General features: G+C 44.3%; 1 long non-coding RNA gene across 2 annotated transcripts in view; it reads right to left on the minus strand.

Annotated features, from left to right (window-relative positions):
• The window catches only part of LOC117361916, a 52,796-nt gene extending 28,901 nt beyond the window's left edge, over window positions 1-23,895 (minus strand). For both annotated transcript variants that reach the window (XR_004539746.1, XR_004539745.1), the window contains exons 1-2: window positions 23,790-23,895; window positions 12,418-12,516 (exon numbers count right to left, since the gene is read on the minus strand). This is a non-coding gene — a long non-coding RNA (uncharacterized LOC117361916). The remainder of the gene's footprint in view (window positions 1-12,417; window positions 12,517-23,789) is intronic.
• Window positions 23,896-26,182: the final 2,287 nt, after the last annotated feature.

A 26,182-nucleotide genomic window follows, 5' to 3' on the forward strand; every position in this document is an offset into this window, starting at 1 on the left:
AAAACCTCAGCTTCATGACCTCTTTCCTCTGGCTGCTGCAAGGACAATATTCTCATAATATCTTTAACTAAATTTGTCACATTTTCTGCTTGAAATCTTTCTTCATGAGCATTTGCTTCCTCCTGAATTGATAAATTATCTTCTTACGAATCTAAAAACACATTCTCTTTTCTTCTCTGTCATCGCCACTGCTCCAATCATCTGAAATTAACTTTCCAGATCTGAAGCCAAATCTTCAAGATACTTAGAATTCTTTTCTAGCCACATTTACTGAATGTGGGAGGGGGGAAGAAAGAAATGATCTCCAAAGTAGAGCTGCCCGATTCAGGGAAAAGTTTTTCAATTTGATTCGGCCTATTGAATCAATTTTTCGATTCGATTCACTTTCAATGACATAGCTTTTAAGTTTAAAGTTGAATCAATTTTTATTGTAAAACTAAACAAACCAGATTAATACAGATCGATCCTGCACAGTCATTACTAACAGAAAACCATGTCCTTTTCATAAATACAGAACACAGACACACCCTCGCCCAGTATGGAATTAGTAATCACAAACTAAAAATACATAAAATATGTAGATAAAAGTTAAAATGAACTGCCAAGAAGCCAGACTCTGTATACAATGCAACACCACAGAAACAGGAACACATGTCTGCTAATACTGTGCAAAATATAAAGATAGCAGGTGTAAATTTGAAAAAACTGACAAACCACTACCACCACTTTACAATTAACAAATAGAAATAAAACAAAAATTGAAAATAAGAATATACCATTTCATGGTTAAGGGGCTGGAGGAGTTGCCATACAGTGAGAGATTAGAGAAACTAGGCCTCTTCTCCCTTGAAAAGAGGAGACAGAGGGGACATGATCGAAACATTCAAGATAATGAAGGGAATAGACTTAGTAGATAAAGACAGGTTGTTCACCCTCTCCAAGGTAGAGAGAATGAGAGAGCACTCTCTGAAGTTAAAAGGGGATAGATTCCGTACAAATGTAAGGAAGTTCTTCTTCACCCAGAAAGTGGTAAAAAACTGGAATGCTCTTCCGGAGGCTGTTATAGGGGAAAACACCCTCCAGGGATTCAAGACAGATAAGTTTCTGCTGAACCAGCACATACGCAGGTAAGGCTAAGGGTCGCCGACTGAGTGGACTGCTGGGCACGATGGACCACTGGTCTGACCCAGCAGCGGCAATTCTTATGTTCTTATTGGGCTAATCCATTTTTGAATTAGCTTTCAGAGGCCAAAACCTTATTCTTCAGGTCAGTACAGTATACTGGTGTTACCGTATCCTGTCCTCACCTGGTTAGTAAACAATGTCTTAAAAATTAGTCTAATAAAAAGATTACTTTATTTCCGTTTTCTATTTATAAGCATTTACCAATACAGCTACAACAAAGCAACAAAAAAAAATATATCTTTTTTCTACCTTTTCTTGTTTCCGCTTTAATCATCCTCTTTACTCTCTTCTTTCCATCCAGTGTTGTCGTCCTCTCTCTCTCTCTTCCATGCACCTGCCTCTTCCATCCACTGTGTCCCCATCCCTCCCTCCTGTGGCTCTGCTTCTCCTTCTGTCCAGTTTTCCCCCCCTCTGTTCCCTTTCTCCTCTTACACCCCTCATCCCAGGGCATGTATCCCTCTCTTCTTTTCTCTCCATTTGTGGAGATGTGTACCGACGTTTAAGCCCGCCCAAGACCATTTCTGGGTGAAACCACGCCTTGGGCGTGCTTAAGCATACCTCCTTAGATGCACCACAGATGCCTTTCTTGCAGACATCCTTCCTCAACAGCATTTTTTCTAAAAATGTGTGTCCCGACTAGCTGCTGGATGGCAGTAGGACGCCTACCGCTGCCTAAAATCGGGATGCACGGTTCGAGAATCAACCCCTGTTTATGATATAATTTCTCAGCTATCAACTATCTTGCCAAATGCAAAGATCAATCACAAGATTTGAAAAGTCAACACTGTGTCTTTATTTCAGAGTACAGATCTGAATCCGATGAGAACCAGCATATTTTAATGTCTTGAGCACGGAAAGGAAAGGTGTGCCCTCCCATCCTACCCACTGGCCTACCTGATAATTGCCTTCTGGTTATGCCACTGCCTATCCCCACCCCTAGAGGTTAGGGGATCATTCACCATCTGTCAATGCCTATTACCATTGGTGATTAATAAACAAAAAAAGGAGGTCACAAAAAAAAAATTCTGAAAACTTTAAAAACTACTGACTATTTTCCTTAAACATACTTAAGATCAATTTTTAGTCTGCTTTCTAAGAACATAAGAATTGCCGCTGCTGGGTCAGACCAGTGGTCCATTGTCCGCTCACGCAGCAGCCCTTAGGTCAAAGACCAGTGCCCTAACTGAGACTAGCCTTACCTGCGTACGTTCCGGTTCAGCAGGAACTTGTCTAACTCTGTCTTGAATCCCTGGAGGGCGTTTTCCCCTATAACAGACTCCAGAAGAACGTTCCAGTTTTCTGCCATTCTCTGGGTGAAGAATTTCCTTATGTTTGTATGGAATCTATCCCCTTTTAACTTTAGAGAGTGCCCTCTCGTTCTGAGGGGAAAGGAGACTTATGAAATTGCTGTCTGTGTGGAGAGCTCTGCTTCAAAGACTCTGCTGAGGGGGTTAGAATTCAGGAGAAAGTTCTAGCGGGTTGCAAATGAACACTCATGAAGCTACAGCCCACGGAGACTAGCTCTGTACCGAGGTGGAAGCAGCCAGGCAAAAAAAAAAAAAAAAAAATTAAAAGAATCAGAAGAAAGAAAAGTGCTTTCATTCCCAACCTCTCCCTCCCCCAATTCCTTTCTCTGTTGAAAATACAGAGAAAGAAATATTTCATCGAAACAAGGAGACTCCCAACATAAAAGCAGTATTTTGAAGAATTCATCTGTACTGTTGCTTTCAGACTTTTCTTTTAAAAAACCCAAAAACAACTTTAATCTCTCCTTGCAAACTTGGCTCTCAGGCTCACACGAGTAAGTCTGATTCTAGCAGAATCATGTCCCCTACCAACTGTCAACTTCTTTTATTAAAACTAATCTACATTCTCGGCTGCGATTGTGAATTTGCAATTTAGAGAAAAGCCTTTTCCCCAAAGGTTTGCTTCCAAACTCTCTCTCTCTCTCTGTCACACACAATAGGAGTTTTAATGATCCACAGTCAACATTTACTCTACGCCATCTGCACATAAGACAGCCTCGTAGAACACCCCACTGTGCATCTGGTCTTTTAGCCACTGACTATTAGGATATGTACAATTGAGCCAGAATATATGATTAATACTGGAGATAAAACCCAAAAGGCCTCTATGACAAAACCAACAAGCCAACTCATGGCGTCGTGAGGAAAAGATATCAATCAATCAGCCATGGACTATTCAAGATGCACTTTACTGATAGTAGCACTATGTAGGCTCAACAATGCTATATAGGCAATAATGCCTTTATCAAGAGTCTATTAAAACATAAAGATAAAACCATAAAACAGGGCTGCCCAAGTTCGGTCCTCGAGATCTACTGGCAGGCCAGGTTTTCAGGATATCCACAATGAATATGCATGAGAGAGATTTGCATACCAAGAAGGCAGGGCAGGCAAATCTCTCTCATGCATATTCATTGTGGATATCCTGAAAACCTGGCCTGCCAGTAGATCTTGATGATCGGACTTGGGCAGCCCTGCCATAAAAGATCACATAACATAATAAATATCGCACAATATTCAATAAAACTAAATAAAAAACAACATGCTAAAATATACGGAAACATGCACAATCTGCTGTTGGCGGCGCCTGGCCTTGCCTGTCTGGTGACTGGTGTCATGGTGGTCTTCACTGGCGTGGTTCCTGGTCCCGCTTCTTTGGTGGCGGCCGGTTGACCTGGTTCTACAGACTGAACTTACTATCAAGCCGCCTGAGAGACTTTTCTCTCTCTTAAAGTTGTTTTATTTTATTTTTAAATTGTTATCTTCTTTCATTATTTCTATTTCTTTGATTTTTGATCTTGGAAATGTATTACATATTTTTATTTTAATCAGGTACTTTAGCTAGATTGGGAGCCTTCGGGACAGATAGGGTCGTTTTTCTCAAGCACCTAATTTCATTTTAGATTGATACATTGTAAACCGCTTAGGTCAGTAAAATGCAGAAGTGGTATATTAAATCTTAAATAAACAATCTATCAAAAAGTAAAAATCAATATAAGAATAGAACCCCCCCCAAAAAAAAAAATTAATGATAATGAGACACAAAGAAGTACATGAGTACAGTATATACATGCCTTGCAGATCCAGCATATATATTTACTTTAAAAAGAAGAAACAAAGCAGAAAGCCAAGATGGTGCTAGAGGTAGATACTTGAGCGAGAGCTCTGCTGGAAAGTGAAGCAGATGGGGCCACCCCAATGTTTCAGTATGGGTAAAAAGAAAGCTATGAGGAATGCGTACCCTTCTGCTCCCCCTCCCCTCCCAATCTCTAAGTCAGCCCTATCTTGGAGGTCTGATCTTACTCCAAATGAGGTCGTTGAACCCTGATGCGCGAAATACCCCACTGCTGAGGTGGTGAAGCTGGACACAGGATTATGTGAGTAGTCAATTCCGAAGTCTGTTAAAGAGCTCGCCTCTTCGGTGGGGACTATCTTAATGAGCCCACTGGAAGGTTTAATGTTTCTGAACAGAGGGGATTTAAGTGTGCTTCCTTTCATTCTTTTGCCAACAAAGTTAAAGGAGATACGGCTAAACGGTTATCCTCAGCAAGCAGCAAAACTGTTTCAGTTTGAGAAACATCAGGGTTAGTTGCAACTATTAACTACTGCTCTCTAAGTTCAAGATAAAGGGCATGCAAATTCGAATATCTAGAGCAGGGATAGGCAATTCCGGTCCTTGAGAGCCACAGGCAGGTCAGGTTTTCAAGATATCCACAATGAATATATGAGATGGATTTGCATGCACTTCCTCCTCATCTACTATGTTACTATAAATATTGAACTAAGGCCAGTACTGGGCAGACTTGCACAGTCTGTGTCTGTATATGGCCGTTTGGTGGAGGATGGGCTGGGGAGGGCTTCAATGACTGGGAGGGTGTAGATGGGCTAGAGTAAGTCTTAACAGAGATTTCGGCAGTTGGAACCCAAGCACAATACAGGGTAAAGCTTTGGATTCTTGTCCAGAAATAGCTAAGAAGAAAAAATTTAAAAATTTAAATTGAATCAGGTTGGGCAGACTGGATGGACCATTCGGGTCTTTATCTGCCGTCATCTACTATGTTACTATGTTAGAAGCAAATCTATCTCGTGCATATTTATTGTGGATGTCCTGAAAACCTGACCTGCCTGTGGCTCTCGAGGACCGGAATTGCCTACCCCTGATCTGGAGAAACAGACCAGAAAAATAACTGAAAGATTTCTTAATTTTGCAAAATTTCCATTGACGACACCTACTGGTTTGGTGCAGCAATATTTGAAGGAAGTTCTTAAGTTTCCAGCTGGCAATTTACCTCCTAAGATAAATATTTGCATACTTCTAGTTAAGAAGACTGCATTTATAATCTGCACAAGCACGCACACATATAATCTGAGCAAATAAAAAAAAACGTTTTTTTTAGACCAGTGATGATAGTCAAGCTCCTTCAAAGTGTTTTTACTGACTAGTACTGTATGTCAAACACTTGGGTGTTTGAGGTCTTTTTCCGGTTGGCTATGATATAAAATAACAGTAGAGCTCAGAATTTATCTGCATCAAAGAAAATCCTCAGAGCCAATGAGTCAACCTTCAGTTGAAGTTATGAGCCCAACTGGAATTTTGGAGCGTTTGTTTGAGACAATGAAGAAATAAACTATTTTGTTAGTCTGCTTTGCCTGATCTGAATACGGTTTTCCAACTTTATTTTAAGAAGATGAACATTTTCTGGGATAAAAAATGCAAAATAAATTAAAAAGAACACGAGAATACTCATAACAACATAAGAATAGCCATAGTGACAGACAGAAGGTCTATCAAGCCCATTATCCTGTTTTCACGGGGCCAATCCAGGTCACAAGTAAGTACCTGGCAGAAACCCAAACACTAGCAACATTCCATGTTATCAATCCCAGGGCAAGTAGTGGCTTCCCCTATGTCTTTCTCAAAAGCAGACTATCAAGTTTCAAGTTGATAAAAAATTAGTTATCCCACTTATCCAATTTCTAAGCGGCATACAAACTAGACTTCCCCCTCCATATTCGCGGTGGTTAGGGGCAGAGCCGACCTGAGAATATTAAAAAACCACAAATAATATTTGGTCCGGTTCTGCCCCTAACCCCCGCTTCCCCAGGCTATTTTAAGCCCTGAATGCCCCCCCGCTTAACCCTTACCTGGTGGTCTAGTGGGTTTTCAGGCAGGAGCGATCTTCCCACGCTCCTGCCCCGTGCAGATCGCTCACAGGAAATGGCTGCCTTGAGCTCCCGTAGTCTCTCGAGCCATTTCCTGTGAGCGATCTGCACGGGGCAGGAGTGTGGGAAGATTGCTCCTGCCCCCAAAACCTGCTAGACCACCAGGTAAGGCTTAAGGGGGAGCTTACGGACTTAAACTAGCCCAAAAAAAGAAAAAGGAATTTTAGGTTTAAAATTGTGTATAAGTGAATCCGTAGATATGGAAACCGCGAATACAGAGGGGGAAGTGTAAAATCAATACTAAATATGGTTCAGGACTAACGTCGGAAAGTTCTGTTTCGTACAACGAGTGGTGGGCACTTGGAATGCTCTCCCGGAGGAGGTTGTGATGGAGACTACTGTTCTGGGTTTCAAACGCAAGTTGGATGCATACCTTCTTGCTAATCATATTGAGGGATACGCGAAATCCAGGTCTCCATAAAGGAGTACCTAAATGGGCCTCTGCGTGTGCGGATCGCCGGACTAGATGGACCTAGGTCTGATCCGGAGAAGGCATTTCTTATGTTCTTATGTATTGAACAGTTCAAAACAGGAGGTTAGGGAGGGAGAGATACAATAATAGATAGGATAGGAGAACATTGAGGGCATGTACATGAGGAGAGGGATTGGTTACATCTGTGAAGTTATAGATCAAACACGTCTTTGGACAAAAATGTCTTTAGGTTAGATTTGGTTCGATCAAGAGCTCACTCTTCCTGAAGATGAGTAGGCATTGAGTACTATGGTTGGGGGGGGCAGTGACTGAGAAGATAGATGTACAAGTGATATCATATATCATCTGCTGAGGCGATGGCATTACTAGAAGGTGATGGTTTTGGGATCGAAGTGTTCTAGTAGGAGTGTATGGAATGAGTAGACTATTTATGAATTCTGGCATACGAGAAGTTTTGGTCTTAAAAGCTGGTAGTAATATTTTGTAAGTTATTCTTTGGTAGCCAGTGTGCCTTTATCAGTAGTGGTGCGACATGATCAAATTTTTTTTTTTCTTTGTTAGGAGTTTGATTGCCGCATTTTGAATTATTTGTATGAACTTTTCCTCCAGGAACTTGTCTAAACCTTTTTTAAACCCAGGTACGCTAAATGTTGTTACCACATCCTCTGGTAATGTTCCTCCACATAAAGCACTCATTCACACACACAAATGGCTTTTAAAACCACCCTCTCCATAAGCATTATATTTAAGGCTTCTAATCTTAGGTACTTGTAGATTGTAAACTTACCGTAGGTGTTTTCTAGCTAATTAGGGACTCCAAGTACAAAAAAAATATCTGCATTTCAGTGTTTTTGCAGCACTTGAGCCACTTTTTTTCCAATGCAATCGATTACATACAAGTTGTAGATTTTCTGAAACTACAGAACAGAGTGGGGAATCCAAAGCAAGAGACAGAAGAGGGGGGGGGGGAGGGGAGGGAACGACACCATTATTTATCCAACAACCACCTATTTTCTTTTCTTGTTTGCAGTAGAGGTTTTATCAGAGATTTTAAAATTGGTTAAAACTTCAAACCAGAAACACTAACCAAAACACAATAGCTTTGGATTCCTGCCGAGAAATAGCTAAGAAGAAAAAAAATGTAATTAAAAAAAAAAATTAAATTGAATCAGGTTGGGCAGACTGGACTTTATCTGCCGTCATCTACTATGTTACTATCTATCTATCTATCTATATATATATATCAATCAAATGCATTAAACTAAAATGAGTGCCGACTCTCACAAGAATATATTTTAAACCAAAGCAAAATTTGCACACAAAAAATGCAAGCGCCAACAATTCTGCATCCACCACCCCGAGAGCCTTGCGACACGTATTTGTTGAATTTACATTTTCACCCTCATGTACAGGTAACACAATTCTCATTTCATAGCCACTAACATTACCACTTCCTACGTATTAAAGCAATAACCAAGGCATGCCCTATAAAATGTCAGGCTTTCCACCTCATCCAATAAATCTGATCCTGACTGGGCCCGTACTGCATACAGGGTACTGATTTCTTAATTAAAAAAGTAGGACTACAATTCCAGGCATGCAATGGGGGGAGGGGGGGAAAACAGGACTGTGCCAGCCTGATCCGGTTCATCCAGGTGAAGTGGCAATCTTATGCATCTTGAAGTGATACAATACAAAGAAAACTGTGGAGTCTGATGTTACTGATGCAGGCTTTATTAAAACAAGAAAGTAATCCACAATGCCAAAGGATAAAGTTCATTCACAACTTTATTGAATTGAAGAGGACCCAACGCGGTCCATGTTTCGACTAAAGACGGTCTTCTTCAGGGGTCCCGATTGGCCTCTCCTAAGATGTAGCAGCCTATGCCCGATGTAGGTTGATTGTACTCCTCAAACGAGTGACTTGAAGAGAACACCCACCCCCCAAAAAAAAAAAAATACCAACCATGGTTCATCCAGGTGAGGTGGCAATTTTATGCATCTTGCTGTGATACAACCTTCCTTATTAAAAAAAAAAAAAAAAAGGAAGAGTGGTCTTAAAAAAAGGGTCTGGATTTACATCTATTCTGAGGCAGGTATAAATGTGTGTCTACATTATTTGTGTACACCTGATTCCTTCCCATTTGTGCTTTCTATTTTAAATAATGTAGTTCTACCAGTTTCCTCTTGTTCCAGTTTGTCTTGATAAGTTTTTGTATGACAATCTAAAACTTAGTGTTCTGTATTTATAAATAAATGTACCTTTTAACCGTTGGATATACACCACCTTGAATTTTGATTTGGTGGTATAACAAATTTTTTTTAAAAACTTGAAACTTGATTTTCTTTCAGGTGCTCTTTACTTGATAAGTTTAAACAGAAAAATATGTTTTATGTCCACCTACCTGAAATTCTGTGGGATGTTGCATGTGGGTCCATGTAACAAGACCACCAGTTATACTGTCTGACTCTGTTACCATAGCGTTCCAATGTCTCAACAGAGAAAGAACACTGGCACTTCACCATGACGTCCTGTGAAACCAACCTTTTCTAACTTGTTTTAAATGATAGGATTTAGTACTCTGGGCCCCTGGCAGGCCTCATTAGATTTTCCAATCTCCTAATATAGCTTTCTTAGGCTTAGAAGGAGGCAGAAGACAACTGGATGCACACCACCTGGACCACAGTTCCAAAATTATGCAGAAAACCACTGCTGGTAAAAATATTTGGTGATGAAGAACTGCTTTATTAGACTAAACACTTTATAGTTTCAAAGACATGCAGGACAGGATTAATCCTTTACTGGGTACTAGGCAAAAAAGAATGATGGGGCTGCCTTCCCCTCTCCATATTAATATAAACAATTTAAAATAGAAGCTGACCAAAAAAGAATCCAGAATTTGTGGCTGGGTTTCGGCTGTGACCGTAACTATGGCCCTGACCACTGTTACCACTGCCACAAGCCAGTCTCCCCCCCACCCCCTGAAAGAAAACAATCTCCCCTCTCCAGATCCCGGTGGTCTACTAGTGTCTGGAGCAGGAGCATCCAGAGTTGCTCCTACCCCCATCTGCTGAAAAAATGTAGCCGTGACTTCCCATGGAAGCCTTACAAGACCATGGGGGTTGCAGCCACCATTTTGGAATTGGGGATGGTCTGAGCATAAGCAAATCACTACTTCTCAGGCCATTCCTGATTACACAATGGTGGCCATGATCTCCTGTGATACTCTTGCGAGGCTGCTGCACGAAATTGCAGTTTCCATTTATTCAGCGTGCAGGAAGGGGCAGAAGCAACCCAAGATGTTCCTGTCCTGAAGACACCATTACACCACCAGGGCCACTACAAGGTGGACCCGGGGAGGGTCTATCATGTGAGGGGGAGTGGAGGGTGGAGTGATGGAGGGATGTGCTTTTTTTCAGGGGGGTAGAGGAAGGCTGGTTTGTAGGCGAGCTATAGCATTAGGGTTCCACTGAAAATGCACAGGCATTTTCAGCAGAAACCCAAACCTGAATTTCAGGTTGGTTTTGGTGCCAAATCTGAACCCAAAATTTGGTTGGCCTCTATTTTTAGCCCCCATATAACTCTGACTGCAACGGAAAATCGTCAGAGAAGAAAACAATAGGTAAACAGCACAACTTGCTGACTCCTGCTGACCAGAGAACTTTGCGCACAGGGTGGAGAGAATTGACAGACCATTTTGGGCACTGGTGGCTCTAACTTCCCAAAATAAATACACACTCCTCCTTTCTGCTAGTATAGTGGTTCTCATACCCTGTCCTGGGGACCCCACAGTCAGTCGGGTTTTCAAGATATCCCTAATGAATATGCATGAGAGAGATTTGCATATAATGGAAGTGACAGGTATGCAAATCTCTCTCATGCATGCATATTCATTAGGGATATCTTGAAAATCCGACTGATTGCGGGGTCTCCAGGACAGGGTTGAGAACCACTGTGCTAGTAGCTAGCTGAATTCCCAGGGCAAAATATGTCTTGGGGGCCTCTAAATAAGCAAACCTGAAAGGGCCCCAGGCTTGGTATTACTAGTTTGCTTATGCCTTAATCCTGCCCTGCAGACTCATGATCTTGTTACACCAAGTTCACACAGATAGTTTTTTTTTTTGGGGGGGGGAGCGCTAACAAAAGGTGACAATAGGAGCATAAGGATTTGTGCATGTCAGGAAATGCTACAACGAAGTCTGCATCACAGGGAAACACAGCAGATGTTTCACTGTGAGATCTGCCAAGTGCCCCGCAGATACAGAATGGAACAAGAGCTGCAAGTTACAAGGTAAATTACTTAATATAAAAAACACGCATGGCGATGTGAAGATAGAAATGATCTTGGCAAGGGAAAGATCAAATCAAATCGGCAAAAGCAACAGGAAAGAGCCTCAAGTCTATAAAACCAACAGTACTTTTCCTCCTTAAACCAATTTTTTAAAAAACTCCTGAAATGGAAGGCATGCACTTCACCTCATATCATCATCAAACCACAGTTGGCAAGTAGAATTTATTCAAGAAACACAGCTCGAGTCCCATTCCGTTTTTTTTCTCCTAACCGTACATGGCAAGAGATTTTAACTTGGGATGCTCTGTTCCATCAGATGCTTTACTGTGCAGTCATCTGAGTAGACGCCATTCTTACTATAGGCCAGTGGTCTCAAACTCGTGGCCCAGAGGCCACATGCGGCCCGCCAGGTACTATTTTGAGGCCCTCGGTATGTTTATCATAATCACAAAAGTGAAATCAAACAATTTCTTGATCATATGTCTTTTTAGCTATAAATGACAATATTATTATTAAGACTTAGCCAAAAGGAAAGATTTATAAACTATAAAGAGTTTTACCTCATGTAAAATTGTAATTTCTTTAATAAGACATCAACTATTTTTTTCTGAGGCCCTCCAAGTACTGACAAATCCAAAAGGTGGCCCTGCAAAGGGTTTGAGTTTGAGACCACTGCTATAGGTGATGTCCTCAAACACATCCAAATGTCATGGACACGCAATTGGATGTTGCTTGTGGCATGCTTCTTTGAAAAAGGAATCGATTATTACAGGTGTATAGTGGAATCAGCATACTGACTGGGTCACTAATGGGCAGACTGGATGGACCGTTCAGGTCTTTATCTGCCATCATTTACTATGTTTTACTATTCCCCCCCCCCTTTACTAAACAGTGATAGCGGTTATTAGCGCAGGGAGCCATGTTGAATGCTCGGCGCGGCTCCCGATGCTCATAGGAATTCTATGAGCATCGGGAGCAGCATGGAGCATTCAGTGTGGCTCCCTGCGTTAATAACCTCTATCGCGGTTTAATAAAAGGGAGGGTATGTTACTTAGGATGCTCTCTGACATTCAGAGATTTAAAAAGGTGTTAAAAATGACTATTTATAGAGGCCTTTTCTTGAAAGCTGCTCACTTCAATAATCCTGTTGAAGATGTTTTTTTTTAATGTGCATTGTATTGTTTTTAAAAACTGTGTATGTATCTTTTGAACCGCTTAGGTTTAAGTGGGGTATAAGTTTTTAAATATATAAATGTACCTTGTGGTCGCACGAATCAGCAAACCTGCAGATAAGCGCACATTAGGGTCGCTCAAAGACTTCAGATTTTCCGTCAAATTTTTATTCCGTCCCAAAGATCTAAAAAAAACAAAAAAAAAACAAGTAGACAGGTTTATAAATGATCCAATTACATAGGACCCATACCTAGAAATGGAGAAATACCTAGAAAAGTGGTTTTTAACCAGTCCTCAGAGACTACTTGGCCAGTCGGGTTTTCAGGGTGTCCAAAATGAATATTCATGAGAGACATTTGCATACCATGAAGTCAGTGCATGAAAGTCTCTCATCTATATTTACTTTGGATATCCTGAAAACCCTATTCGTGCTCTCTGTCCGGCCCCGCATCGCTCTCTGATTGGCTGCCGCCAGCTCTCGCAGGACGAGAACTGCCGGAACCCAATTAGAAAATGGAGCTGGGCCGAGCAGGGAGTATGAATAGCTCGGTCCTGTGGGGTGCGCCACAAGATCGGAGGTAGCAGCTCAGCACGGGGCAGGAACGCAGAAAGATCACTCCTGCCCCATACACCGCTGGGGCGTATGGGGTAGGGATGAAAACTGACCTATACTTTGATTTAGGCCACAACTGGACCAGTAGTCATGGCCCACTTGAAGCAAAGATATAATGACAAAGATATGATGTCACTTTTTCATGCAAATGTTTGCCATTTTTGGGGGTGCAAATATCTATTGTATAGTTTTTTATTTTTTTTAATGTCAATTGTTTGCTACAAAAGTCACCCCATTTCATCTTGGACTAGGGTTACCAGATGTCCTTTGTCTGGGTTTTGAAAAGCTTCCTCAAAGTCTTATTGGGTAGGAGGGCATCTGTGCCCGATTAGAGCAGGCAGCAGGGGGGGAGGGGATGCTGGATTGGGTGTGGGACTGGGCCATAACAGGCAGGGATGAGTGGAACTGGGTGGGCCTGGAGGCGGGTCTAGGGGCCCAGATTTTACTAAAGTAAAATCTGGTAACCCTATCTTGGACCCAGCCTTGCTCTGGTCAGAATTAAGGTCCCAAAGACATGCATCATTTGCATATGGATACACTATGTTATACAGAGCCATCTTTGGCGCTCTATTGTGCAACATGAAATGAGCTAAAGATGTGATATTTGTGTTGGAGTTGCCTTACTGCAAATCCTGGAACAATGTAAATGTACCTTGTGCTCACACGAATCAGCAAACCCTCAGATAAGCGCACATCAGGGTAGCTCAAAGACTTCGGAATCTGGGCGCCCTCCAACTTTTCAGAAAACATTTGAAAACTTGGCTATTCTCAAAAATGTAATATTTCCTCCTCTTTATTGTACTAAGTCCCTCTAAACTCTCTCTATACCAGTGGTCTCAAACTCGTGGCCCAGGGGCCACATGCGGCCCGCCAGGAACTATTTTGAGGCCCTCGGTATGTTTATCATAATCACAAAAGTAAAATAAAACAGTTTCTAGATCATATTATTAAGACTTAGCCAAAAGGAAAGATTTATAAACTATAAAGAGTTTTATCTCATGAAAAATTGTCATTTCTTTATTAAGACATTAACTGTTTTTTTTCTGAGGCCCTCCAAGTACCTACAAATCCAAAATGTGGCCCTGCAAAGGGTTTGAGTTGGAGACCACTGGCTTAACTGTAACCATGACATCCTGTTTGTCTTTGGGAAGCAGAGCTGAGCTTGTGATGTCATAATGCCTCATTCCACCAATAAGAGCCAACCTCATCAGTGATGTCACAATGGCTTGATTGTCCTGTTCTCCCCTCTGCCCTCCAACCCAGCCAGCAGATTAACCATTTCCCTTAACTCAGTGGTCTCAAACTCTTTAATAAAACATTAACTATTTTTTCCGAGGTCCTCCAAGTACCCACAAATCCAAAAGGTGGCCCTGCAAAGGGTTTGAGTTGGAGACCACTGCTCTATACTGTCCTGTATCCCTCATTGTAGTTTCTTCTCTATACCATTTCCTGTAAACTGTGCCGAGCTCTACGAGTGTGGAGATGATGCGGTATACAAACTTAAGGTTTAGTTTAGTTTAATGTATCAAGGAGACAAGTCTGGCTAAATGCATGCTGGCTACAGACAGTACAGAGATCTGCAAAGTGACTGGACATGTGGGTTTGACTATCAGCGGATGTCAAGGTTCAAAGGGAAGAAGCATTGAGAGATTCAATTATTCTATATATCTGATTACGGTAGTTATGCCCCTTTTTTTTCCACAAACTGTTCACTAGACAACTTTCTTGCAAAAGAAATACAGTCATGTATTACGGCCCAAATTAGATAAATAAATTCAATCCACCACATTCTATTTAGAAAACCAAAAACCAGAGAGAAGAGAGCATGGAAAAAACGTAAAATATAAGAAAACCCCCAGAAGAAAGACTTCAATTAAAGGTGAATCAAACATACACAGATTGTACAAATTGGCACACATTATTTAGTGCAAGTCTACTGTCTATTGTCTAAAAATTGCAGTTGCCCCAGCTCATTTATTCTCTTAGCATTTCAAAAACACAACACAAAAGTTACCCTCAAAGAAAAACTGCATCTAAGCCCTTCAGCTAGAAATGTCAGGAAACACTGAAATAGCAGAACCTAGGACATAAACATCCCTAAGTTTAAGTTACTGAAGTCCAAATCTTATCAGTTTCCAAGGTGAGACACTGATAATGTCCCCCTGGCATGAGGTTCTAGGTGAACATCTTCCAGCAAACCAGTCACATCTAAGCTACTTACTGAAAAAGCCACCAGGCTCTCCTCTTATCTTTATATAGAGGCTGACTAAAACCAGTCCTACCCACTCCAATCCCCACCGAAGAGGGGCTTCTCTGAACAGAAGAAGCCTCCGTTCCCTCAAAGAGATGCTCCCTTTCTTGACCCTCCTGTAATCCGCCCCCCCCCCAAAAAAAAAAAAAAGGAGGAGTCCTCCTCAAGCCTACCATATCATTGATTGTGTAGAGAGGCTAGTCAGGCAGGAGTGACTGGGGAAGGCTCTTGCCTCCAATAACCATTAACAAAACAGTAGGCCCAAGAGAGAAAGTACTTTTTCTGTCGGGTGGGGGGGGGGGGGGGGGAAGGGGGAGGGGGGCGCTGCACAGCCCAGATTTGATTTTAACTAAAAATTCAATATTTTCAGCTGAAATCAAAACGAGGCTGAATACCAATTTTGTGTCAGTTTTGGTGCTGAAAAAACCAAAACTGAAATTTGGTCAGCCTCTAGCCTTATATATTCCAATCGGAGCTTCAAGAGGCACTTATTTTAAGCCTACCGCATAAAGAAAAACTAGGCTCCTTTCTCTACAGGATAATAGTGCAAGATGGTGAAAACAGCACAATCACTTATGCCATCTCTATTGCTAGAGTAAATGCTTGTGCCTAAATGTTAATACTAAAAAGTTCCTCACAAACAGACAATACCAAATTCACAAGGGGCTCATCGAGCGACTTATAATCACTCAAAAATCATATGTAACAGGAGGGGCCTTAGGCGCTTGCGCCAATCAGGCCCTAGGATCCTGTGGATTGGGCAGTGGAGGGGCGGGCCCGCCTCATTTGGACAGAGGTGGGCCAGCTGGTCGGATGGTATGAGAAGCCATCCGGCCAACTTGGAGGTAAGCCAAAGGGGGTGTTCCGGGGTGCATTGTGGGGGTCTGGAAGGAGGGGTTGAGCACCCTCCTGCCGGCGATCTTAGGGGGGGGGGCATTGGGGGGTCCGGCAGGAGGACTTGGGTACCCTCCTGCCAGCAATCTTCGGGAGGGGGTGGGGGGTCTGTTGGAGGGTCCGACAGGAGGAGTTGGGTACACTCCTGCCACGATCATCGGGGGGGGGTTCTGTCGGCAGGAAGGATTGTGCACCTTCCTGCTGACGATCGCAGATCTTGTCGGCAGGAGGGGTTGGGCACCCTCCTGCCGGCGATCTTAGGGGGGTGGGCCATTGGGGGGGTCTCACAGGAGGAGTTGGGCACCCTCCTGCCGGTGATCTTCGGGGGGGGGGGAGTTAGAGCTAAAAGAGAATCCTTCAGAAAATGAAAGAAGGATCTGACTGAAAATAATTGTAAACAGTACAAGGAATGGCAAGTCAAATGCAAGGTGCTAATAAGGAAGGCAAAGAGATATTGAAAAGAAGATTGCACTAGAAGCAAAAGCACGCAGTAAAAGCTTTTTTTTTTCTGGTATATTAAAAGCAAGAAGCCAGGAAGAGAATCAGTTGGACCGCAAGATGACCGAGAGATAAAAGGGATTCTCAGGGAAGACAAGGCCACAGAAAAGATTAAATAAATTCTTTGTTTCAGTCTTTACCGAGGAAGATGTGGTGGGAGCTACCAATGCCAGAAATGGTATTCATTTCTGATGAACCAAACAAACTCAAACAAATCTCTGTAAAACTGGAAGATGTAATGGGTTAATTTGACAAACTGAACAGTAGCAAATCGCCTGAACCGGATGGTATACATCCCAGAGTGCTGACAGAATTGAAAAATTAACTTGCAGAGCTTTGTTAGTAATTTGTAATTTTTCTTTAAAATCCAGCATAGTACCGGAAGACTGGAGGGTGGCCAACGTGATGTCGATTTTTGAAAAGGGATCCAGAGGTGTTCCAGGAAATTATAGACCAGTAAGTGACAACGGTTCCGGATAAAATGGTAGAGACAAAATGACAGAACATATACATAAGAATGGATTAATGACAGAAAGTCAACATGGATTTAGTCAAGGGAAATCTTGCCTTGCCAATCTACTGCATTTCTTTGAAGGGCTGAATGAACATGTGGATAAAGGTTAGTGCTGCCCGATTCAGGAAAAAAAAATTTTGATTTGATTCAGCCTATTGAACTGGTTTTTCAATTCGATTTTCCTGCCCAATTGGGTGTTTTTTTCAAACATCCTGGTGGGTTTATTTTATAGCCTCTTCACCCCCTTTGCCTTCTCCTAACCAAACTGGCGCTGTGGAGTAAACAAAATAAACAAACAAAAAAGACTTTTCCTCTCTCTGTTAAATCCTAGCTCACGTTTGCGGTCTAACACCAGCTCTGGCAGGATACACATTTCAAATCTAACATATTGTAATCACAAAACAGAAAATAAAATTAGTTTTTCTACCTTTTGTTGTCTGGTCATTATTCAAATCTTGTTGGTCCCAGGCTCTGGTTGTCTTCTAATAACTTGCTTGCCAGGGTCTCCTACTTTCTCCATGCTAACCATCCATCTGCTATCTCTGTCCTCCCATTCCGTTTCCCTTCTCTCCCCCGGAGGTCTGGCATCTTTCCTTTTTTTCATCTCCCTCCACAGATCCACCTTTTCTTAACTACCCTTTCATCCAGTATCTCTCCCTCCTTCCCCACCACCCCAGGGTCCACCATCTCTCTCTTTCTTTTCCCAACTACCCTCCTATCCAGTATCTCTATCCCCCCTCCACACCATCCCTTGTGTCCAACTTCTCTCCCTTTCTGTTCCTTCCCTCCCTAAATTCCATTGTCCATCATCTCTCTCCCTCTCTTCTATTTTTAGACCTATTATTTCTCTCCCCCCCAAAGTCCAGCATATGTACATCTCTTTGAACCCCCCCTTCCCTCCCTCCCTCTGTGTACTTCTACACTAGGGCCCCTTCCCCTAAAGGTCTGCCCCTCCTGAAGGCCTGCACCTCCCCCTGAAGGCCTGCATCCCACCCCTGAAGGCCTGCCTGTCCCCCCTGAAGGCCTGTGCCACCATCCCTGAAGGCCTGTTTCCCCCCCTTGAAGGCTTGTTCCCACCCCTGAAGGCCTGCCTGTCACCCAGGCCTAGAGAATGACACGGGGAGCGATCCCCGCAGGGAGCTGCGGCGTGGCTGCGGTTTGGCTGCGGGTTATGGAGACTCCAAAGCCAAATCGCCGCAGACACGGGGACAAAAGTTTTCACCGCCCGCAAAAACGGTGAAAAGATTTGTCCCCGCAGGCCAATGTACCCCCTTCTAGGAACCGCTATTTACCTGTGTTTCACCGTGCTCCTCATTTGTCAGATCAACCCTTCCTGCCAATAGAACCTGCACCCCCCCCCCCCGACGATCGCCGGCAGGAAGGTGCTCAGCCCTTCATGCCGACAGAACCAGCCCTCCCCAACGATCGCGGCAGGAGGGTACCCATCCCCTCCTGCCTACCCCAACAGCCCCCCCGACGATCGCAGCAGGAGGATATCCAACCCCTCCTGCCAGCTCCCCAACAGCCCCCCTATGATCACTGGTAGAAGGGTGCCCAACCCCTCCTGCCGGCCCCCCCAACGGCCCCCTATATCGCCAATAGGAGGGTGCCCAACCCCTCCTGCCGGACCCTCCCCCAACAAACCCCGCCATCCCGAAACACCACCCTTAGTCTTACTTTCCAAGTTGGACCAGACAGCTCCTCGCTCGTCTGGCCAGCAGGCCTGCCTCCGTCCAAATGAGGCGGGCCCGCCCCTCCCCTCCCCTGCCTAACCCACAGGATCCTAGGGCCTGATTGGCCCAAGCACCTAAGGCCCCTCCTATAGCGGGAGTGGCTTTAGGTGCCTAGACCAATCAGGCCCTAGGATCCTGTGGGTTAGGCAGGGGAGGGGCGGGCCCGCCTCATTTGGACGGAGGCAAGCCTGCTGGCCATACGTGTGAGGAGCCGTCCGGTCCAACTTGGAAAGTAAGACTAAGGGGGTTCCGGGGTGGGAGGGTTCGTTGGGGGGGGGTCCAACAGGAGGGGTTGGGTACCCTCCTGCTGGCGATCTTAGGGGAGGCCATTGGGAGGACCGGCAGGAGGGGTTGGGTACCCTTCTGCTGCGATTGTCGGGAGGGCCGTTGGGGGGGGTCTACAGGAGGGGTTGGGTGCACTCCTGCCGTGATCGCTGGGGGGAGGGGAGACTTGCAGCCGTAGCCGCGGTCACTATGCTAATCACGGCAGGGAGATCTTTGCCGCGATTAGGTACAGCGGCCGCGTCTACTTACCATGTAGGCTAACATTGTAAGCATTAAAAGTACATGTCGTGTTTGTTTTTGTATAGTTATTAACTAATATTTAACTAAGTTTTAAAGTTTTAAAGAATGTTTCCTTTATACGTAAATAAAGAAAAGTATATAAAATCGTACCCGTTTGAGGCTTTTATGTATGCAGCGGTGATGGTGACGGGGCGGTGAATGGGGTTGCAGTGGCGGTGACGGGGCGGTGAATGGGGTGGCAGTGGCGGTGACGGGGCGGTGAAGGGAATGGCGGTGACGGGGCGGTGCAGAGGATGGTGAGACGGGGACGGGGCGGTGACGGGGACCAATTTTTTCACCGTGTCATTCTCTACCCAGGCCTATACCACTATCCTTGAAGGTCTTTCCCCCCCCCCCCTTGAAGGCTTGCATTCCCCCCTGAAGATCTGCCTGTCCCCCTGAAGGCCTGTGCCACCATCCTTGAAGACCTTCCCCCCTTTGAAGGCCTTCATCCCCCCTGAAGGCCTACCTGCCTTTCCCCCCTGAAGGCCTGTCCTCCCCTTGAAGGTCTGCATCCCCCCGAAGGCCTGCCTGCCTGTCCCCCTGATCCCCTCCCCCCGGAAGGCCTGCGTGTTCTCACTGACCTCTCACTGGTGTCCAGATTCCCCCTGGCCTCCCCGCACCGTTTACCTTATAGAAGCAGCCTGCAGAGAAGATTGCAGTGCTAGCGATCCTTGCAAACTGCTTCGGAGCTGTTTCCTCTGCCACGGTCCCGCCCCTTCTCTGACATCAGAAGCAGGATTGCATGAGGGAATGTGCTTCTGAGGACGGTGGTAGCTTGCAAGGATCTCGTAAAGCACCGGCAATCCTCTCTGCAGGCTGCGGTAAGAGCGGGAGGCCAGGGGGAAGCCGGAGGATGCAGCAAAGAGCGCCAAAGCACGGAACAAGGTAAAACCAGGATTTCTGCAGCTCTTCCCAACTGACCCTTCCCCCTCTCCCCCTACAGCAGGAACGGCAGGCCAGCAAGAGGCCCCAACGCCGCTCCTGCTTTAGGAATGCACGAGGAGGAGGGTCAGTCACCGAATCAGCCAGGCCAATTTTTTTAAAAAATCAAATCGATTCGAATCAATTTATCTGAAGTGAATCGATTCGAATCAGAAATCGGGCAGCACTAGTATGCAGCACTGTACAGAAACACAAATCTATTCAAGACAGGCGAGTAGGGTGTTACTTTATTATAGGAATGATTAAGACAATATTTGTTTATTTAAAATTATTTATAACCCTCTTATCCACAAATCTAAGCGAGGAACAAAAATCACAGACAAATACCAAACAGCAAAGGAGAAAACAGGATAAAGAAAAACTGCCCCGACTGAAACAGTCACATGGCTCACACCAAAATAGCGCTTAAACACAGTTTTCACCCCCTTTCTAAAATACTAGAGCATGTCAGATTGGCGCAAAGACAGAGGTAAAGCATTCCACAGCGCCAGACCCTGCACAGAAAGCAGACTTAGGATTCCCCATAAGCCTCACAACCACTAATGACGGAACTTCTAAACTCGAACTATCTGAAGACTGTAGCTCACGCCAGGGACAATGCCACTGCGGAAAAGAGCGAACACTTTATGGACAATCAAGTTGAAGCATCTTAAACATCACACAAAGCACCTTACATTCGACCCGCAAGGCAACTGGCAGCCAGTGAAGCTCTCGAAGTATCAGTGTAATGTGATCGAATTTTGAGGAGGCATGAACAATAAGGGTTATCATGCCGCTGTACCAGGCCAAGGTGCGCCTTCACTTGGAGTACTGCATCCAGCACTGGTCACTGTACTTGAAGAAGGACACAGTACTACTCGAAAGGGTCCAGAGAAGAGTGACTAAAATGGTTAAGGGGCTGGAGGAGTTGCCGTACAGTGAGAGATTGGAGAAACTGAGCCCCTTCTCCCTTGAAAAGAGGAGACTGAGAGGGGACATGATCGAAACATTCAAAATACTGAAGGGAATAGATTTAGTAGATAAAGATAGGTTGTTCACCCTCTCCAAGGTAGAGAGAACGAGAGGGCACTCTCTAAAGTTAAAAGGGGATGGATTCCGTACAAACATAAGGAAGTTCTTCTTCACCCAGAGAGTGGTGGAAAACTGGAATGCTCTTCCGGAGCCTGTTATAGGGGAAAACACCCTCCAGGGATTCAAGACAAAGTAGGACAAGTTCCTGCTAAACTTGAAGGTACGCAGGTGTGGCTGGACTCATTTAGAGCACTGATCTTTGACCTGAGGGCTGTCGCGTGAGCGGACTGCTGGGCACGATGGACCACTGGTCTGACCCAGCAGCGACAATTCTTATGTTCTTCTGCAGTGCCCGTGAGACACATTTAGGCAAACCTAAATAAATGGAATTACAACAGTCAAGCAAAGGTGTTACCATCAACGTGATGACTGTTCGAAAATTATCATCTGAGAGATAGTCACGCAGCCTCCGCAATAAATGCAGTTTCAAAAATACTGCCTTAATTTGAGCCTTAAAGGACAAAGTGGCATCAAACACAACTCCCAGATACCTATACCGCCTTCACACTGAAACGACTTCACCTGCAAGTGAAATCTCAGAAGGACAAGCTGCTAAGTTTTTTCCGCGGCCAATGTACAGCACCTCGGTCTTGGCAATGTTTAACTTTAATCGATTTTGAGACATCCATTCCTGAACAACAGAAAAACACTCATTCAGGCATGATAAAGCTTCAGCCTGTGATTTTTCCATGGGAATGAGAAATTGAATGTCGTCAGCATAAAGATGGGCACTGCATCAATAACTAAGGGGTTAAGAACGAAAAGCAGCCTGTCTTATGATCTACTTGAGCACATTCCCGTTTAACTATGTTCAAGAGCATTTCATCCATGCAATGCACTTATCTCCCTAGATGTGCCTTTCAGTACATATTTTAGGGGCGGGTCCTACCAAATTTCATTCAATCAGTCTGCAGGGAGCATCTTTTGACATACCAGGAAATGAGATTATCCCTAAATTTGCAGAAGTGAACACACAAGAAAGCCTGAACACGGCAGCGGAAAACAGCCTACTGGTTACAGCAACAGGCGAATTTGGGAAGCTTCTGCTCATGAAAACTCTGTGTTAGCTTGGGCAGCTTAATTTAATCTCCCATTGCCTCAGACACACTGAAAGCTCCTTCAGCAGGGACATAAGAATGCTTATCACTACTATACAGCACTACATACACCCAGTGGCCTTAATGCTTGTCTGATTAGATTGTAAACTCTACTAAGCAGGGACTGTCACTTTTGCATGTTTAATGTACAGGCTGCATACATCTATTAGCTATAGAAATGACACGTAGAAGTACAGTATAACACAACTTTTCATCTTTGTTCCACCCTGTCACTTCAAACAATAACTGATAGCCATTTCCAAAACTCAAATTACTGCAACATTCCTCTTGTAAAAAGAGTCCATCTCTCCCAAGTCCCCCATCGGAGAAACTGAGAGGGGACAGGTTTAGAACAAATGCTAGGAAGTTCTCTTTTACCCAGAGGGTGGTTGACACATGGAACGCGCTTCCGGAGGTTGTGATAGGCCAGAGCACATTACAGGGGTTCAAGGAAGGTTTAGATAGGTTCCTAAAGAATGAGGGGATTGAGGGGTACAGATAGAAGTAGAGGTAGGTTCTAGAAATGGTCAGGAACCACATCACAGGTCATAGACCTGATGGGCCGCCGCGGGAGCGGACCACTGGGCGCGATGGACCTCTGGTCTGACCCAGTGGAGGCAACTTCTTATGTTCTTATCCCCAATCTGTACAAAGGGACGAGAAGTTTAATGTCTCGAGTAGCCTCATGAATGAGAGCACAAGCCAGGAAGTTAAACTGCAAGGGAGGGGATCCCCTAAAAAAATAAAAAAATAAAAAAAAAAGTTCTTTTAAATTAAATAAAGTACTGGGTTTTTTTTTCTACAGCCATTAGTGTCAGTTTCACTCGGTTAAATTACTACAGCTCTTAAACCGGGACGTAATTTATTGTGACACGTCTAATTGTCGGACTCTGAATAAAGAACTTTTTATTAAATTCTGGCTATCGCACAAAGATGCACAGTGCCCCCCCCCCCCGAAAACCACTTTGGGGTTGTCTTTTTTTGGGGGGAGGGGGGTCGGGTTAGCCATGTTGTAGTCATTAAGAGAGGCTCGGGGAGCCCCCGGATGGGACATCCCGCAGCGGGCACGGGGGGCAGATCAGAGCGTGGGACCCACCCTGCGCAACAGCAGCATTTCCGCTCCCCTCCCGACCGAGCTGCAAAAGTGAGTGCAGGCTGCAGGGACAGAGATCCACTTTCAGCAACTCCACGCAGAGTGCACCAAGTGCAACCCGTCTCCGGGGCTCTCCCGGCAGCGCTCGGAGCCAGCCCCCCCCCAACCCCAGCCCGGAGCTCACCGCATGCGGATCGCCGCCTCTTCTCTGGCCCCCGCGAGCCTGCGCCCGCTCCCTCGCACGAGCCGCTCTCCGCTTCAGGCCCCGCCCCCTGCCGCAGCAGCCCCCTTCCCCCCCACTCCTCGCCCGATTACGTGGCAGCGGCAGCGCCACCTCCGTGGCTGCGAGCGCTGACCGCCAGTCCGTTCGGCGGGCAGAAGCGGCCAGCGCCCTCTACCGAGAGGAAAGGGGAACGCCTACGCCGTCCAAAGCGAGCGGCGGCTCTTAGCGCTCTGCATTTTCGTTTCCTGAACTCATAACGAGACGCTAATTGCCGTGTCAAACGAAACGAAAGGACAAGCCGGGTTTCTCCGTAACAGTGCGAACGAAAAAGGTCGTGCTGGAAAAGAGAAACTTTTGCCCCGTGTTACGATTTAGATTCATTGAAGCGATCGTTTCGGTTCTCTCAATCAGCAGTGGTGTACCTACCGGTAGTATATTTGACACCCCCTCCTCTCTCTCTAAAAATACATATTTTGAGTAGTAATCCATGAGTCACACAACAAAGTACAGGTAAGAAAAGGCAGCATCTTCTACACACCGCAGTGAGCATTAGGACGTCACTACACCCCATTGTACAACTGGAAGGAAAAGCCTGATTAATACAAATAAATCCTGCAGTCAATGCTAATAGAAAGCGCCTATTCCTAAAGGCAGAACACAGATACACACCCTTGCCCAATATGGAATAAATAATCACAAACTAAAAATATAAATATGTAGACAAAAGTTAAACTGAACCGCCAGGAAGCCAAACTCTGCATACAATGCAACGCCACAGAAACAGTGACAGTGTCTTCTAACACTGTTCAAAATATAAAGACAACAAATGAAAGAACCTCCCTCACCCCAAGAAGTCTACAAAGATTAGGGAAAAGAGATGAAGTCCAACTCCAAACTGAGCAAAGAATGAAAATAATTCTATAATATAATTTAAGAGTATTAACCATTTCTTTCCTGCTTCATTCACAAACTTGAGAGTCATCGAGCAGTGCGGTTCCTGAGGAAGGGGGTTCACCCCCGAAACGGAGTCCGTTGGACATTTACTTCATTTACTGCTTATGGATCACCATTTCCATTACACACGGAGAAGCTAAGTCCTTACAGCCTGTGTATTTTTGAGCTTGGTTGGATTTGGACACTAAGGAGTAAATTCTCTATTAGTACGTTTAACTTAGGCGTGCTTTAGACGTCCGGTAAACGTAAATAACAATTAACTATATTTAGGCGTGAGATAGACGTCCCGCAAAATAGACGCGCGCAAAATAGACGTCCCTCGTCGCGCAAAATAGACGTCCCTCAAAATAGACGTCCCTCGTCGCACAAAATAGACGTCCTTCATGGACCCGTGATAGACGTCCTTCATGGACCCGTGATAGACGTGAGTACGGGTTTGTTTTTTGTTATTTGTTTTTTTTTAAATTATACTTTATATATACTCTTTATTATCACACATTCAGCATTGATAAGTATAGGATGATGAAAAATATAACTAAAACACTGTATCAGAATTGTACAATTTACCATTAATACAAGGAAAATAAATATGTTATGTTTCAAAGGAAAACTAGAAAATGAAACGTACCGAGTGGGTGTTGAACTTACATTATCAGTAATGGAAGGTGGGAACCAGTAGATGTGTGCTACACAGAAAGCTATACAGGAATGTCATACTCACCTCCTATTAGAAGTGGAAAGGATAGGACTTTGAACACCATATAGACTTTTTATAAACTTCGTTTAACTTCCACAAAGACTGGCAGGAAAGGCACCCTAACTCATCCAATAAGCTTTCTCTCGATTTGCCAGAGACATTATTTCAGAGAGGATAGTTTAGAAGTGATATCTTGCTCCAAAGAACACTCTCCTGGTCTTAAAACATTCCTACTATCAGCTCATTCTTCACAACAAGAAACACAATCAAAACACAGATTCAACCTGAATGTGGCTTCCAGTTCACAGGAAGAGGAAATAGCAAGCAGCACAATGCTGATCTCATTGTGACATCATCAAGGTGCACCTGGAAGGTAGATATGCCACAAGTAAAAGACAAGCCGGGACTTGAACTCACAACCTACAGATGATCGAGATAGTGCTTTTACTCACTGACCTACACCTGTGTCTCTAATTCCTCTGTCATAGCATACCTTAGTAATGTGCTAAAGTATACTCTACTTAGCTATCATATCACAGTCAGTTGAGGCTCAATGGTGTAAAGCACTGTTGTCACGGATGCAACACCCATATTCTTAAGTATGGTTCAATAAATGTAATACAGAGTCAAAATTATGCTGTTTATTTTATCAAACCCAAGCTCAACTTTTTAATGTATTGTGTATAGTCTCGCTAATGTGTTT

Source organism: Geotrypetes seraphini, chromosome 6 (genome assembly GCF_902459505.1).
Source record: "Geotrypetes seraphini chromosome 6, aGeoSer1.1, whole genome shotgun sequence".
NCBI lineage: Eukaryota > Metazoa > Chordata > Amphibia > Gymnophiona > Dermophiidae > Geotrypetes > Geotrypetes seraphini.